The sequence below is a fragment of the Hypanus sabinus genome, unplaced genomic scaffold (genome assembly GCF_030144855.1).
Source record: "Hypanus sabinus isolate sHypSab1 unplaced genomic scaffold, sHypSab1.hap1 scaffold_1949, whole genome shotgun sequence".
Lineage (NCBI taxonomy): Eukaryota > Metazoa > Chordata > Chondrichthyes > Myliobatiformes > Dasyatidae > Hypanus > Hypanus sabinus.
The window spans coordinates 23856-41444 of NW_026780046.1; the positions used below are offsets into that span (position 1 = coordinate 23856).

The 17589-nt window shown below is 43.3% G+C and overlaps 1 long non-coding RNA gene across 1 annotated transcript; it reads left to right on the forward strand.

Moving 5' to 3' along the window:
- Positions 1-4939: 4939 nt before the first annotated feature.
- Positions 4940-11275, forward strand: LOC132387530 (uncharacterized). Its single transcript, XR_009509922.1, has 3 exons — positions 4940-5335; positions 7270-7432; positions 10642-11275. It is a non-coding gene; the product is annotated as an uncharacterized LOC132387530 (long non-coding RNA).
- The last annotated feature ends 6314 nt before the right edge of the window (positions 11276-17589 follow it).

The window sequence follows — 17589 nt, forward strand, 5'->3', positions numbered from 1 at the left end:
AGATAGTGACCACAATTCTATCTCTTTTACCATCGCATTCGAGACGGATAGGAACAGGCAATTTAGGGAAACCTTTAATTGGAGTAAGGGGAACTATGAGGCTATCAGGCTGGAACTTGGAAGCATAAATTGGAAACAGATGTCCTCAGGGAAACATACCGAAGAAATGTAGAAAATGTTCAGGGGATATTTGCGTGGGGTTCTGAGTAGGTACGTTCCAATGAGACATGGAAAGGATGGGAGGGTACAAGATCCGTGGTGCACAAAGGCTGCTGTAAATCTAGTCAAGAAGAAAAGAAGAGCTTACGAAAGATTCAAAAAACGAGGTAATGATATGAATCTGGAAGATTATAAGACTGGCAGGAAGGAGCTTAAGAATGAAATCAGGAGAGCTAGAAGGGGCCATGAGAAGGCCTTGGCGGACAGGATTAAGGAAAACTCGAAAGCATTCTGCAAGTATGTGAAGAGCAAGAGGATAAGACGTGAGAGAATAGGACCAAACAAGTGTGACAATCGAAAAGTGCGTATGGAACCGGAGGAAATAGAGGAAGTATTTAATGAATCATTCACTTCAGTATTCGTGGCGGAAAAAGATCTTGGCGATTGTAGGGATGACTTGTAGTGGACTGAAAAGCTTGAGAATGTAGATATTAATAAAGAGCATGCGCTGGATCTTTTGGAAAGCATCAAGTTGGATAAGTCTCCGGAACATGATGGGATGTACCCCAGGCTACTGTTGGAAGCGAGGGAGGAGATTGCAGAGCCTCTGGCAATGATCTTTGCATCATCAATGAGGATGTGAGAGGTTTCGGAGGATTGGAGGGTTGCGAATGTTATTCAATTATTCAAGAAAGGGAGTAGTGATAGCCCAGGAAATTATAGGACGTCATGGGGTGGGTTGTCTACGGCGTCACTGTGGGTGGAAGTTAGGAACAGGAAGGGGATCAATAACTACTGGGTGTTTTTATATAGACCACCCAACGTTAACAGGGACATCAAGGAGCAGATAGGAAGACAGATTCTGGAAAGGAGTTTTGATAACAGGGTTGTTGAGGTGTCGGATTTTAATTTCCCAAATATTGATTGGCATCTCCCTAGAGTGAGGGGTTTAATGGGGTGGAATTTGTTAAGTGTGTTCAGGAAGGTTTCTTGACAAAATACGTAGATAAGCCTACAAGAGGAGAGGCTGTACTTGATTTGGTCTTGGGAAATAAACCTGGTCAACTGTCAGATCTCTCAGTGGGAGAGAATTTTGAAGATAGTGATCATAATTCTATCTCTTTTACCATAGCTTTGGAGAGAGATTGGAACAGACAAGTCAGAAAAGCGTTCAATTGGACTAAGGGGAATTATGAGGCTATCAGGCAGGAAAATTGGAAACAGATGTTCTCAAGGAAAAGTACGGAAGAAATGTGGCAAATGTTCAGGGAATATTTGTGGGAAGTTCTGCATAGGAACGTTACAATGAGACAGGGAAGTTATGGAACCGTGGAGCACAAAGAATGTAATAAACCTTGTCAAGATGAAAAGAAGAGCTCATGAAAGGTTCAGAGAGTTAGATAATGTTAGAGCTCTAGAAGATTATAAGGCTAACAGTACGCAGCTTAAGAAGGAAATTAGGAGAGCCAGAAGGGGTCATGAGAAGGCCTTGGCGGGCAGGATTAAGGAAAACCCCAAGGCATTCTACAAGTATGTGAAGAGCACGAGGATAAGACGTGAAAGAATAGGACCTATCAAATGTGACAGTGGGGAAGTGCTTATGGAACCGGAGGAGATAGCAGAGGTTCTAAATGAATACTTTACTTCAGTATTCAATATGGAAAAGGCTCTTCGTGATCATTCTGACGAGCTGCAGCAGACTGAACAGCTCGAGCATGTAGATATTAAGAAAGAGGATTTGCTGGAGCTTTTGGAAAACATCAACTTGGATAAGTCGCCGGGCCCGGATGGAAAGTACCCCAGGATGCTGTAAGAGGCGAGAGAGGAGATTGCTGAGCCTCTGGAGATGATCTTTGTATCATCAATGGGGACGGGAGAGGTTCCTGAGGATTGGAGAGTTGCGAATGTTGTTCCTTTATTAAAGACAGGGAGTAAAGATAGACCTGGAAATTATAGACCAGTGAGTCTTACCTCCGTGGTTGGTAAATTGATGGAGATGATCTTGAGAGACAGGATTTTTGAGCATTTGGAGAGGTATAATATGATCGGGAATAGTCAGCACGGCTTTGTCAAAAGCAGGTCGTGCCTTAGAAGCCTGATTGAATTTTTATGAGGATATGACTAAACATATTGATGAAAGAAGAGCAGTAGAAGTAGTGTATATGGATTTCAGCAAAGCATTTTATAAGGTACCCCATGCAAGACTTATCTAGAAAGTAAGGAGACATGGGATCCAGGGGGATATTGCTTTGTGGATCAAGAACTGGCTTGCCCATAAAAGGCAAAGTGTGGTTGTAGACGGGTCATATTTTGCATGGAAGTCGTTCATCAGTGGTGTGCCTCAGGGATCTGTTCTGGGACCCTTACTCATCGTGGTTTTTATAAATGACCTGGATGAGGAAGTGGAGGGATGGGTTAGTAAGTTTACTGATATCACTAAGGTTGTTGTTGTGGACAGTGTGGAGGGATGCCAGAGGTTATAGCAGGACATTGATAAGATGCAAAACTGGGCTGAGAAGTGGCAGATGGAATTAAATCCAGATAAATGTGAAGTGGTTCACTTTGGTCGGTCAAATATGATGGCAGAATATAGTATTAATGGTAAGACTTCTGGCAGTGTGGAAGATCACAGGGATCTTGGGGTCCGAGTCCGAGTCCATAGGACGCTCAAAGCTGCACAGTTTGACTCAGTGGTTAAGAAGGTGTAAGATGTATTAGCCTTAATCAGTCGTGGTATTGAATTTAGCAGCCGACAGGTAACATTGCAGCCATATAGGACCCTGTTCAGACCCCACTTGGAGTTCTGTAAACACGAGGAAATCTGCCGATGCTGCAAATTCAAGCAACACACACAATAAGCAGGTAGAACGCAGCAGGCCGCGCAGCATCGACAGGAAGAAGCACAGTCGACGTTTCAGGCCGAGACCCTTCGTAAGGGCAATCTGAAAGAAGCAATAGTAAGATTTGAAAGTAGGAGGGGCAGGGGGAAATCCGAAATGCTAGAAGACAGGGGGGGAGGGGTGAAGCTAAGAACTGGAAAGGTGAGTGGGAAAAGGGATGCCGAGCTGGAGAAGGGAAAGGATCATGAGTCGAGGCCTAGGGAGAAAGAAAGGGGCAGCGGAGCACCAGAGGGAGATGGAGAACAAGCAGGGAGTGATTGTGAGAGGGGCAGAGAGCGAGAAGAAAAAGGGGCTGGAATAAATAAATAAATTTGGGATGGGGTAAGAAGGGGAGAAGGTGCATTAACGGAAGTTAGAGAAATCAATGTTAATGCCATCAGGTTGGAGGGTACCCAGACGGAATATAAGACTGTTTTTCCTCCAATCTGAGTGTGGCTTCATTTTAACAGTAGAGAAGGCCATGGACAGGCATATCAGAATGGGAATGGGACGTGGAATTAAAATGTGTGGTCACTGGGAAATCCTGCCTTCTCTGGCGGACAGACCGTAGGTGTTCCACGAAACGGTCTTCGAGTCTGCGTCAGGTCTCACCAATATATAAAAGGCCACACCGGGAGCACCGGACGCAGTAGACCACACCAGCCGACTCACAGGTGAAGGGCCGCCTCACCTGGAAGGACTGTCTGGGGCCCTAAATGGAGGCGAGGGAGGATGAGTAAGGGGAGGTGTAGCAGTTGTTCCGTTTACAAGGATAAGTGCCAGGAGGGAGATTGGTGGGAAGGGATGGAGGGGGGGGGGGTCGACGAGTGGACCAGGGAGTCACGCAGGGAGCGATCCCTGCGAAAAGCGGAAATGGTGGGGGAGGAGGGAAGAATGTGCTTGGTAGTGGCTTCCCGTTGGAGGTGGCGGAAGTCACGGAGAACTATATGTTGGAACTGGAGGCTTGTGGGGTGGTAGGTAAGGACCGGGGGAACCCAATCCCGAGTGGGATGGCGGGTGGATGGCGTGAGGGCAGATGTGCCGGAAATGGGAGAGATGCGTTTGAGAGCAGAGTTGATGTTGGACGAAGGGAAGCCCCTTTATTTAAAAAAGGAAGACATCGTCCTGGAATGAAAAGCCTCATCCTGAGAGCAGATGCGGCGGAGACAGAGGAATTGTGAGAAGGGATAGCATTTTTGCAAGAGACAGGGTGGGAAGAGGAATAGTCCAGATAGCTGTGAGAGTCTGTAGGCTTATAGTAGATATCAGTAGATAGGCCGTCTCCAGAGATGGAGACAGAAAGATCATGAAAGGGACGGGAGGTGTCGGAAATGGACCAGGTAAATTTGAGGGCTGGGTGAAAGTTGGAGGCAATGTTAATGAAGTCAACGAGCTCAGCATGCGTGCAGTTTGTCAACAGGGGGTTCTCCCTCACACAACATTTATTAGCTAAGTTTGTCTTACATTTCAGAAATTCTGCTGACAATTTTTCAATCCATTTCATGTCATTCACATATTCTGTGCGCTCCTGTATATCAGCTCCCCGCTTTCATTATGAATGGAAGGGAGAGGCAGGCAGAACAGAAGAAAACTGCAAAAGCAGTGTGTCAAAATGCGTCACACGCCTACGTTGGCAATCTTTTTAGTATTGACTGATCTTTGTCGGCATGCATAGTCTTTCGATCCCAGTTCCGAAAACCTCGCTATATCTCTAACGTCAGGTTTTGTTTTCAATGTGTACGGGCTGTTTCTAACGATCTGCCTCTCAGAGAACGCGGTGTCAATGCAATTCAATTAAAAGCAGGTTTTAGTCAAAATGTCCCTTGTTCACGAGTGGCAGACAATTGAAAACATTCAACATATTTTCTGCTCAATTCAAAGCTACGTTTTGAAAACTATCGCCCTGACTCTTCAAAGCCCAATAAAATACGAATATAAAGGGATTATCCTTGAACAGGAAGAACTTATAGACTGCGGTATCAATTAAATTGAGAGAAGTGCAGTGAATACTGAACTGGAGGCTGACCAACCTTTAATTGCTGCTTTTCAGGTCGGGGTGGAAGAAGCTGTTGGAATAACTGCGTTCCAGATTGAGATGGTCGGGATGCGTGAGTCAGAACTGCTGAGCCTGTGGAGAGAGTTGCAGGGGCCAGAGAAGAAACTGATATCTCGATTGCAGGAGGCTGAAGAGGCTGCAGGAGCAGTGCAGGCCACGTGTTTCCGTTTGGAGAAGATCAAACAGCAGCTACCGATCGCAGAAATGAGGAAGAATAAGGATTCTATGTGCTGGATGTGTGGTACATGCTGCCTTTTGCTGACTTTCCTTCGATTCAGTAAGAGACCTTTGGTCCCTCTCCCACTGAGTCAGGTGTAGCGGGGAGGGTTAGCAGTGTGCAGTGGGGGGCATGAGTGAGAGGTTGAGAGAGGAGTTGGTAGCGGGCCCGAGATATCCCCAGTTGTGACCGAGCCTGAAGGGTTTAGATAAGTGGACACGGAGGTCTTAGAGGGTTAGGAAACTCCCAGAGAAGTTGGCCTATGTAGCGCCTGAGGAACAGCGCGTGAGGTTTACTGTTTGGGAAGCAATGTCACTGTTTGTGCCTGGGCTAGGGTTTGTGTTGGCAGGAAGAGTGGGCGAGTTATTTAATAGTTATGAGTACATGACTTTTATTTGCTGGGGGGAGAGTGTAAAGGTTTTTTTTTCTTTTTCTTTGTTACTGCGTATGTTAATCAAAATGGTTTCTTTGTTTTGTTAAAAGTAGGAATGCTTCTTTATTGCGAGAGATTGCTGGAAGCTTGTTTGGGTTAAAATTTACTGATAACGAGAATTGTATTCCTTTGTAAACTAATTGGGATTAATGCTGCTCTTTCTTCTGAGTCTGTAAGCTATTGTTGACGGGCTTTTAGGTAGTCGGCGCGAGGGGGCGAGATAGAGAGGACGCGATGCTGTAAACGGGGCGAGGAACGGACCCCAAGCAGGGGTCCAAGGCCAGGGGGTACCCCGAGGAGAGGAGATGAAGCTAGATGTGCTTGGTTGACCACTTCGGATGGTCCTGAGCTGCGAGTCGAGGAGTTCGGAGGGGAGCGAATGGTGGCAAGACGACTTCAGTAATTGAGCTCCAAAGGTTGTGCACAAAGTGGTTTGGACTTTGTTAATTTTGGCGCCTTTTCGTTATTTTCTTTTCCTTCATATATACTGCATGGTTATTAATCAGTTATAGTAATCTTTATAAATTGTAATCATTTAATCGCATATGGTGTCCTGTTTGTTCTTTCGTGAAGCGGGGACATCAAACAGCATTCACACAAGCTGATTACCCAGTTTGGTGGGGCCGAAGGCTGCTACCCCTAGACGAGAACGAGCAGAGCGAGCCTAAGTCGACCCAGGGGGTTACAATTACATTTCCTGGCCTATATTTCCTGAAATGTAACTGATTTAACCTGGAAATGAAAATTAGTCGTCTGTGATAGTAGAACAGTAAATAAAGCACAACTATTCCCTGGTCATTATCCAGTTATCAATTTGTCTGTTATTCCTGGAAATGTGTTCAGTACAGTTGTTGCTAATGAAGTTCACAAGAATAATCTCCGGAATGATCAGCTTTATGTTTGAGGAGCATTTGGTGTTTCTGGACCTGTGCTCAATGGAATTCAGAGGGATGGTGGGGTGGTGGAGGGATGTATGCTTAAGTAAACCTACCGAATGCTGAAAAGCCTGGATACAGTGGACATGGAGAGGATGTTTCCATTAGACAGTGAGTCTATCATCTGACAGAACAGTCTCAGGATAAAGATGTTTCCCTATAAAACTGGTATGAGAAAGATTTTTTGGCCAAACTTTGTCTGATCTGTGGATTGTTTTGCCGCAGAGGTTGGTTGAGGATGCCATTTGGGTATATTTATGACAGAAATTAATATATTCATGATTGGCGAGTAGCTCAGGATTACAGGAGGAAGGCAGGAATATGGTGTTGGAATGTAAATCAGCCATGGTTAAATGGTGGGGCAGACCAGATGGATCAAATCACCTAATTCTGTTCCTGTCTGAATGATGGCTCCTCCTTATCCCATATCGTTTTCTGATGTGTGAGGGACAATAAAAGATTGTTTACTGCGATCATTATATCGACTTCAACTTTTAATTTTCAGTGAGTTTCGTTCTTAGTAACATTAAGCAGAAATGTTTGGTTCTCGTTTTTATTGTTAATGTGCTTTATTGTCTCTCTGGTTAAAGTTAGACCTGTGGTGAGAGGTTAATTGGAAGAAAAAAACCTAACTGGAAGCCAACCACGCCTGAAGACGAGGGAACAGCAACAAGTGAACCAGCCCGAGGACTGAAAGCATAAACTGGAGAGAACAACTCTGAATCAACTGACTCGGAGTTCTCATTGATTCAGGTAGGAGAAAGTTTGGTGAGTCTCATTTACTCAAACACTGGTCCTTTAGACATTACACACTTGTACAAGGGAAGGTAGGATTTAGTTGGAGTGGGACTGAATGTGCGGAGAAGAACCAGCTATGCCTCTGTCAGACCCAGTTGCAATCACTCCAGGTCTGGTAATGAGATTCCAGCAGTACAGCCCTTTAAAACCACTCCTATTCTGCGGAAGTCGAATCAGGATAAAGTCTCTCAGAGACCGTACGGTACAAACTCCTTATTCCAAGTACCCGGGGATACTTTATTCCAAGTACAGTCGATGACTGTTCCCGCCCAATCCACTAACTGACTAACAATTCAATAATTCCCCTTACACCACAGATATATCCGTTGAGATACTCCCCACACAAGACAGGCTGGAGCCAAAGATATTTACTACATGACAGCCCCTGAAGACAAATTACAAAATAGTCATAATGGCTTACACACACAGAACAGACTGACACTATCCTATCTCTGTGCATAAACACACAAGGAGATAATCATCCTGAAACCCTAGCCAGCCACCCTCAAGAAGAAATATGGCGCAGCATGGCTTAGTTTATCTGTTGATCATCAGCAGTTTCTTTCAGAAAAACAGGCTGTTATAGTTTAACGAAGTGTTAACCTTTTACATACTTTATCATTCCCTCCTTTAGATCATTACATGATCAACAAAGCAGTAATGTTTTACAGAGAAAGCAACCAAGTGCAGCATTGACTTCTCAGTGGGCAAAAACAGTGTACAACAGTAATTATAACAATGATATGTACAACTATTAGGCCATAATGCAATATCATGCCCCACATATTACCAAACAGGCCTTCGAAGTTCACCATTTCGGCCCTTCGGTGAAACCGTGAAAATCCTGCCCTACTTTCTTGATGCTGTCAATCTCCTCGGCATTGTGCATGGGGAGGGATGTAACGTTAGTAGACTCATCAGGGATACAGGTGCAGCATTCTGTGTCAATAATAGCACAGGTTCCCTCTTTCTCAGCTGGGATAGACTCTACAGCCGTACGATTCTGTACAACTGTTTGCCGGATTGCAATCATTTCAGTGGATATTTCTGTTACTTGGGCCTATGATTCTGTCAGGGCCCCTGCAATATTGTGGCCAGCTCCTCAAGTGCTTGTAGCCAAATTGATTCTCTCTCATGAATTCCTGGCTACTCCATAGGAGAGAAAAGCGATCATCCAAAATCGCTCAGTCTCAGTTATTCCTCTCAGCTTCTGGGCAACTGTGGTTCTGGCCAGGATGCATGTTTCCCAGTACAGGAAGCTCAGTTTGGTGGGGGCCTGAGATACCATACCTCAAAACACCGACAGCCACAGTCATCTCTGACTGGACCACAGTTTCTCACTCTCTTCCCCAGCTGTTATTTAAGGAAGCCCAGGCTGAGAGTTCCTCACTCTGGTTGAGCAGGATTACTGACATTGGAATCATAGTTTTACCATGCTGTGGAATTTCGACACAAACCCAGCAGGCACCTGGTTCTACCTGTTTGGCATAGGTGTGACAGAGAGACAGAAAGGTGTTAACATGGGGCCCCCCAGAAAGACATAAACACGAAGACATCTGTTACATTTTCGTAACGGTTTAAATGAACCAGCAACAATAGACCACACCTGGAGTGTGGTTTTGATGTTAAAACCACTGTCTTTATTCGTATCTACTTATAATATAAAAAAATAAGCAAAATAATCAAAAGCTAGAAGTGTAATGAGTACACATATGTGTAAATATAATTCCCAAACCACTGAGCTCAGGGAATACCAAGCTTAAAGTCTTGAGATGGTAAAGTATGAAAGTTCAGTTCATCCACGGAATCAATGACGAGGGAGAGATATTTTTAATCCAAGGTGAATGTCAAGAGAAGGCAATTACGTTGAATTCCACAAATTCCACAGTGGCAAAACAGGATAACAGTCGCTGTAGGTCTTTCCGTCGTTGTTCTAAATCCACATACGAATTATCTCCAAAAGAAGCTTATCACAGGAGTACTGTCTTCAGAAGGAACTACCACCCAAGCAAGGGTTAACACACAGGTAGATTCCGCAAGGTACTCCCAATCCAGATCCAACACACAAAGTATTACCGACAGTGATTACCACAGAATATCCCTTCTCACAAGTGTTTACCACATAACACACTCGAATCCAGCTAAGGGTTAACAAAAGTGGTAGCCACGGGATACTCCAACAAAATCCCCAGATGGATTATACGAATTAACACCAACAGTGATTTGTCACAGGGGTACCTCTTCAAGTGAATTACCACACCAAGGCAAGGGTTAGCACAAGTGGTCCTCACAGGATACTCCCAAACCAACAGATCCACTCCATTGGATCAAACCAAATGACAATCACGCATTCGGTATACGCTGGATCAATAATCAACCCACCTTGTGGGCACAGGAGAGTGCAATCAATGACCCTTGGCCACTAGGCCATTTGTTTCAAAGCTTCCATCTTCTTTCTTTCTCTCTGGCTGACTGTGACTGTCCTTGCTTAAATAAAACAAACTGTGAGCTATGTAAACACAAGCTGCGAGCAAGTGTAAACACGCTGCACAGTCAAATAGTTCCGCCCCTCTCTCTCTCTCTCTCTCTCTCTCTCTCTCAGTAAGAATCAAACAGGAGCCGGGAAAGCCAGGCATGTATACAAAGGAATTTAGAAGGAGAATTTAGAATTTAGTATTTTCTCCCCTTCTTGCCATTTTAGTTATCTTCTGTTGCACTTTAAAAGTATCCCAATCCTCTCACCTCTCCTATCTTTGCTATGTTATACATCTTCTCTTTCATTTTTATACTGTCCTTGACATTTCTTGTCATCCACGGTCGGCCCCTACTCCCCTTAGCTGGCTTTTACCACTGAGATGGGTGGGACTAAAACCAGAGGCCATGGGTTAAGGGTGAAAGGTGAAATGTTAAGGGAAACATGAGGGGAAACTTCTTCACACCGACAGTCATCCGGGTGTGGGATGAGCAGCCAGCACAAGTGGTGCATGCGAGCATGTTTTCAACATTTAAGCGGTTCGTGTAGGTACCTGGATGGTAGGGGTGTGGGAAAGGGCAGTTTAATTAGTTCAGCACAAACCAGATGGCCCAAATGGCCTGTCTCTGTATTGTAATTTTCCACAAGAACCTGAAGTAACACTAATATTCACTGTAAGTCCTTTTAACAGCTGTGCAGTCCAACCATTCACCTCAGAAGGATTTTTTTATATGGCGTTAAAATTGTGGAACGTTAAGTTAATAATACGTAAAAGAAAATCCCAGATGCACGTCAAGAAAGACTATTTGTGTGAGACTGTTTCAGTTACTGTGGGGCCAGTCACCCATGCAGCTCAGCAGGAACAGGGAATCATACCAATGGAGAGAGTCAAACTGAGCCAAGGCACAGATTGGAGACGGCAGAAATGCCCCAGTCTTATTTAAGACAGGAAGATCATCAGGGAATTAATGGTCATTCCAGACACCAGCACTCTGCCCAGTCAGGAGATGATTTCTCTGTCCAACTCGGGTTCAACCTCATTGTAACAGTGAGGAACAGCCAGATCAAAAATTGGCGACTCAAGTAATCTCATCTGAAATGTTGTCCTACAGCCATTGATGGACGTTGTAAATCATTTTACAGGTTAAAAACGAGAAGGAATTTGTCTCCAGGAATCTCAAACACAGCCCGCCAGTTTTGCTGTCTCTGTCCAGATATTTAAGAAGTGGAGCGAGGGATTCAATCGACCATCCTTCCTGCTCAGACTGTGGGGAGGGATTTATTCGGTCATCCTTCCTGCTCAGAATGAGGGAAGAGATTCACTCGGTGATCCGACCTACAGAAACACCATCGAGTTCACACTGGGGAGAAGCCGTTCACCTGCTCAGTCTGTCGGAAGAGATACACTGATTCATCCAGTCTACAGAGACATCAGCGAGTTCACACTGGGGAGAAGCCATTCACTTGTTCAGAATGTGGGAAGCGATTCACTCAATCTTTCACCCTACGGATACATCAGCGTGTTCACAACGGGGAGAAGCCATTCACTTGCTCAGTCTGTGGGAAGGGATTCACTCAGTCATCCCACTTACAGAGTCACTTGCGAGTTCACACTGGGGAGAAGCCATTCACTTGCTCAGTCTGTGGGAAGAGATTCACTCAGTCATCCCACTCACAGAGTCACTTGCGAGTTCACACTGGGGAGAAGCCGTTCACCTGCTCAGAACGTGTTAAGCGGTTCACTCAATCATCACACCTACAGAGACAACAGCGAGTTCACAGTGGGGAGAAGCCGTTCACCTGCTCAGAATGTGGGAAGGGATTCACTCAGTCATCCCACCTCTTGGCACACCAGTCAGTTCACAGTAGGGAGAGGCCATTGTAATGATTCCTTCGGTTTTGTTTGCTGTAGACTGTCATTTTAAGAGAGAGAGAGAGATTAAGAAGGAGAATCAGTCTGACTTGCAGCTTGTTTACATCGCGTGCAGCTTGTTTAGTTTTAACCGAGGACACAGACACTCAGAGTCAGACAGAGACGAAGGAGAAAAAATGGAAGGATCAAAACTAGGGAACTACTGACCAAGGGTCACTGATTGCAACTTTCCTATGCCCACAAGGATGGGTTAATTATCGATTCATCGTACATCGAATGTGAGGTTGTTACCTCTTTTGATCCGTAGGAGTAGATCTGATTTGGGGTATCATGTGAAGACCACTGATGTGTTAACCCTTGCTTGGGTGTGGTGTGGTTATTCACTTGAAGACGATACCCCTTGTGACAAGACACTTTCGGTGATAATTCGTATGTGGTTTTGGAACGACGACGGATAAAACCTACAGCAAATGTTGTCTTGTTTTACCAGCATGGAACCTGTGGAATTCGACATAATTGCCTTCCCTTGACATTTATCCTGGATTTCAAATATCTCTCTCATCACCTATTCCGTGGATGAACTGAACTTTCATACTTTACCATCGCAAGACTCCAATGCTTGTTTCCCCCGAGCTCAATAGATTGGGAGTTTTATTTACACACATATATACACATAACACTGTTAGCTTTTGCTTGTCTTGTTTAAATTACTATTTTACGAGTAGATTCTAATAAAGATAGTTTTAACATCAAAATAGACTCCAGGTGTAGCCTATTGCTGCTGGTTCGTTTCTAAAGCATTACGATTCATAACAAAATTTGGGCCTGCGTCCGGGATATGAACAGATTTGGGGGTGTAGTCATTAATTATCGATTTCATCGGGGAAATTCCTTTTGATTTATTTGTGTGTGGAAAATCAGTAGCAATGGATGTTGATAGATGTCTGGAAGCGCTAGCCTCTGAGGCATGGGAGGACGCCAAAAGGATTGAGTTGTTGAGTACTGCTAAAAGGTTAAAACTTGCTAAGGTGAAATCAACAATGAGGAGGGCACAGAAGCAGAGGATAATAGCTGAAGATTATGTATCTGAGGGTTTGTTTAAAGTGGAGGAGTTGGAGGCGTTTCCTGGAAGTAAACCTCGTGAGCTTGTGCTCCAGTACAAGTGAGAAAAATTAAATGCGGAGGCTGCGGAAAGGCAGAGGCAGTTTGAGGCTAGAGAGGCAGAAAAACAGGGAGGAAGCAGAAAGGCAGAGGCTGTTCCAGCTGGAAAATATAGAGAGATTGCAGCAAAGGGGTCTTGCGTTAGGCTCTAGTGATAAGTTTAAGGCCAGTGGGGAAGTTAAATTGGTATCTGCATTTGACAAAGCAGAGGTTGATAAATACTTTCAGCATTTTGAGAAGGTTGTTCAAAGTTTAAAGTGGCCAAAAGAGGGTTGGCCTATTCTCTTACATAGTGTAATTAAGGGGAAGGCTCAGCAAGCCTATTGTGCTTTGACAGTTGAAGAAACAGCTGATTATGACATCGTGAAACAGGCTGTGCTCAAAGCTTATGTAACGTTCTCCTTCGGGTGTAACGAAACGCCGAATTTAACGTCCGGATAAACCACAGTTAATAAGAACCAGATCGCAGTAAGATTAACCATTTACTGTTCACTCTTCACATTAACATATGGTGAAAACTGTTGATAAAACAATACAAGATTGATACAGTATTTGTTCCTTCCTTAATATCACATTTCAAGTGTAAATACTTGCAAAGGTGACTATAACTACATTACACTAAGGTGCAGTATACAGGGAGAGTTTACCTGCTCCATTGACTACTTTAAATACACTTCCATGCAAACTATCCGCGACTCTTTAACTAACGAAAGCATAAACATTATCTACCGACGTTACCTCTAACAGGATCGGCATTAACATCTTAGTTCAATATATCGATTATCTATTAACTTACAGCGTTGCTCTCACTGTGATTTCTCATGCCTGCAAAACTGCTTGTGCTCAGGTGAGCCTCGTGGAAAGCCCCCACCCTCGCGCTAATTTCAAACCGGTGTTTTCCCACAAGACGCGGCGAAACCGGATGTGACGTCATCGCATGCCGATATATTTTACATGCAATGAATATACTTTAAACACTTCTAATTCTAACTAGAAAATACTATTGAATGAATTACTAAGCGAAAATATTATAAACTAAATAACTGTCGTAAAGACAGCACAGCTTACAAGTTGGTCTCAGAATCATACAGGCAAATGTTTAGAAATTTAAGGAAGTCTGTGAATCAGACTTGTACGGAATGTGCTTATGGGAAGTATTTGTGTTATCATCGTTCATATTTTTATATGCGGTCAACGCTGGTGCACATATAAAAATATGAATGGTGATTTTGACAGCTTGAAAGAGTTGGTTTTAATTGAAGAATTTAGAGGGTGCGTGCCTGATGACATAAAGAGATATTTAGATGAATGGGATGCTGCCACTTTGCAGGAGTCTGCTAGATTAGCAGATCAGTTTGCTTTAACTCATAAGGTTAAGTTTAACTTGAATAAGAGTTTCCAAAAGAGTAGCAGGGATCTCCAGGGTAAACCCGAAATTAAAGCTGGGACTAGTAACAAGAGTAATGATGAAGGGATGCAGTTGAAGGAGAAATATTCCTGTCTTACTTGTTACTATTGTAAGAAAGCTGGTCATATGATGGCGAATTGTTGCCTCCTGGGGAAGAAAAAGGAAAAGGAGGCAGTCCCGAATGCCTGTGTTCAGTATGTTGAAGCACCAGTGAACCCACAGAGTTCTGAACATTCTATTGAGTCTTAGTTAAGGATTTGAGAGGTCTGAGCCAGTTAAGAAGAGATTTGATTATTTTATGTCAGATGGAATTGTATTATTAAAGGAAGGGTCAACCCCGGTACCACTGAAAATTGTTTAAGATACAGGGGCTTCTCAGTCACTTATATTTGACAGCATTCTAAAGTTTGGTGATGAGACAGAAAATGGTGAGGTAAATCTTATTAAAGGCATTGGGGGCGGTGTGGTTTCTGTACCATTGTACAAGGTAACTTTACAGTCAGGGTCGGTTTTGGGACCTGTTAAAATTGGATTGTGCTGCAGTTTACTGGTGGGAGATGTTACTTTGCTGTTAGGGAATGCCCTGGCAGATGGTAAAATTGTTCCTGCAGTGCTGTTGACAACTAAGCCAACCACTGACGACCCACAGATGGATTTTAACATTTATCCCTCCTGCGCAGTAACTCGAAGTATGGCTTAAAAGTCTGCCGACGCAGACGGTTCTGTGCTGCATGATTCTGATACCCATGATAGCCAAAATCGGCATTCAGTTTATGATGACTTGTCAGGGACTTTTCTGCCTTCATTGTTACAATAGGATTCAGGTAGTAAGTCTGATGAGAAAGATTTATCCCTGTCTAGGAAGGAGATTATAGCAGAAGAGAACCGAGACCTTGAGAATGAAGCTTTAAAAGAAACAGTTCTCTCAGATGATGAGATTAAGAAAGTGCCAGTAGGGTATTATCTCAAGGATGGAGTGTTAATGAGGAAGTGAGGGCCTCCTGCTATACCAGCGAGTGAGGAATGGACAATTGTTCACCGTTGTAGTTCCTAAAGTTTATAGTACTGAATTTTTAACTTTGGACCAAAGTATGCCCTTAGGTGGCCATTTTGGAGTGAAAATAACTGTAAACAGGTTTATGAAATAATTTTACTGGCCTAATTTGAGGAAAGATGTGACCTTTTGCAAACCTGTCACACTTGTCCAGTTGTGGGTAAACCCTACCAGGTCACCACAGTGGACCCACTGCATACCTGCATTCTGTGAACCCTTCTCTAAAGTTATAGTGGATTGTGTTGGCCCATTGCCAAAGCCTAAAGCTGGCCATCAGGATCTGCTAACTATTATGTGTATTTCATCCAGATTCCCAGAGGCAATACCTCTCAGAAATATTGAAGCTAAAACTGTAGCGAAAGTTCTTACCAAGTTGTTTTTTCACTTTTTCTGGATTGCCTAAAGAAATCCAGTCTGATCAAGAAAGTAATTTTACACCTGGATTATTTCAGTAGGTAGTTTATGAATGGGAACTGAACAAATAACATCATCTGCGTACCATCTGGAATCACAAGGGCTGTAGAAAGTTTTCATTCTACACTCAAAACAATGATTAAGACATACTGTGTTGAAAATGGAAAGACTGGGATGAAGGAATATATTTGCTTTTGTTCTCAGGAAGACCGTCAGCACAGGATCACTGGGCTTTAGTTCACTTGAACTTGTATTTGGTTGTAGACTGAGGGGACCTTTGACCTTGTTAAAGGAAGAGTGGATTGATGAGGATGTACATGTTAACTTGTTAGACTATGTTTCGAAGTTCAAAAAAAAACTACACCAAGCGTGTAGTCTAGTGAGACCAAACTTAAAGATTCTCAAAACAAAATGAAGTGCTTGTTTGACAAGCGGGCTTGCGAAAGAAAATACCAGGTGGGGAATATCTTATCTTATGTTATTTTATCTCAAATGTTGACGAATCCACTCCAGGTGAAACTCAATGGACCGTATGAAATAGACTCTCAAATTAATGTTGTGAATTATGTTATTAAAACACCCTACTGACGTAAACTAACACAGGTTGTACACATAAATATGATAAAGCCTTATTTTGACAAACAGGCACCATCTGTGAGTGTTGTCAAAATATATGAAGCTAGTAACCCTGAGAATGAAACAATTTACTCGTCTGAGACTTTTCACAAGCCAAACGTGGTCCCAGTTAGGCTAATGAACTCGGTTGTTCTAGAAAACATTGATAACAAGTTGGCTCATCTGCAGCCAAAGCAACAACAATAGCTGAAGGAATTAATTCTGAAGTTTAAAGATTTATTTCCTGATGTTCCCAAGGAAACTACGATCCTAGTACATGATGTAGATATTGGTCAAGCTAAACCTATCAAACAACACCAATATCGTATGAAAGTAGATTGGCTGAGCAAGAATTTGAAAATATGCTGGAAAATGGTATTATTAGTCCTTCAGCATCAGATTGGAGTCACCCCCCCCCCCCCCGTTATTGTGCCCAGACCTGATGGTAGTGTTAGATTTTGCACTGATTATAGGAAGGTAAATGCAGCAACAAACCCGATGCCTATCCTGCACCTAGGGTGGATGATTGCATCGATAAAGTTGGAAAAGCTGAATTTCTTACAAAGAATGATCTGTTGAAAGAGTATTTGTGTGTTCCATTGATGGACAGAGGTAGAGAAATTTCTGCTTTTGTGACACCTTCTGGGTTGTATGAATACAACGTTTTGCTGTTTGGAATGAAAAGTGATCCAGGATCATTCCAGAGAACGTTTGAATCTGTAATTCGAGGGTTAGAACACACAGATGCCTATATTGATGACTTAGTCACATTTAAGAAAAACTTGGACAGATATATGGATGAGAGGGTCTTGGAGGGATAAGTCGCAGGTGCAGGTCAGTGGGACTAGGCAGAAAAATGTTTCGGCACAGCCAAGAAGGGCCAAAAGGCCTGTTTCTGTGCTGTAATCTTCTATGGTTCTTAGAGAAAGAGTTGTTGTCACTCATCTTGGCTTTGCGGCATTTCGATGTTGATGTTTGTCCTGAGAGGAAACCTCTTGTAGTTTATACAGATCATAATTTCTTGGTGTTTTTGAATAAGGTAAAGGACAAAAACAGAAGAATGTTATACTAGCATCTGATTTTGCAAGAATATGATATTGTGATAACGCATATA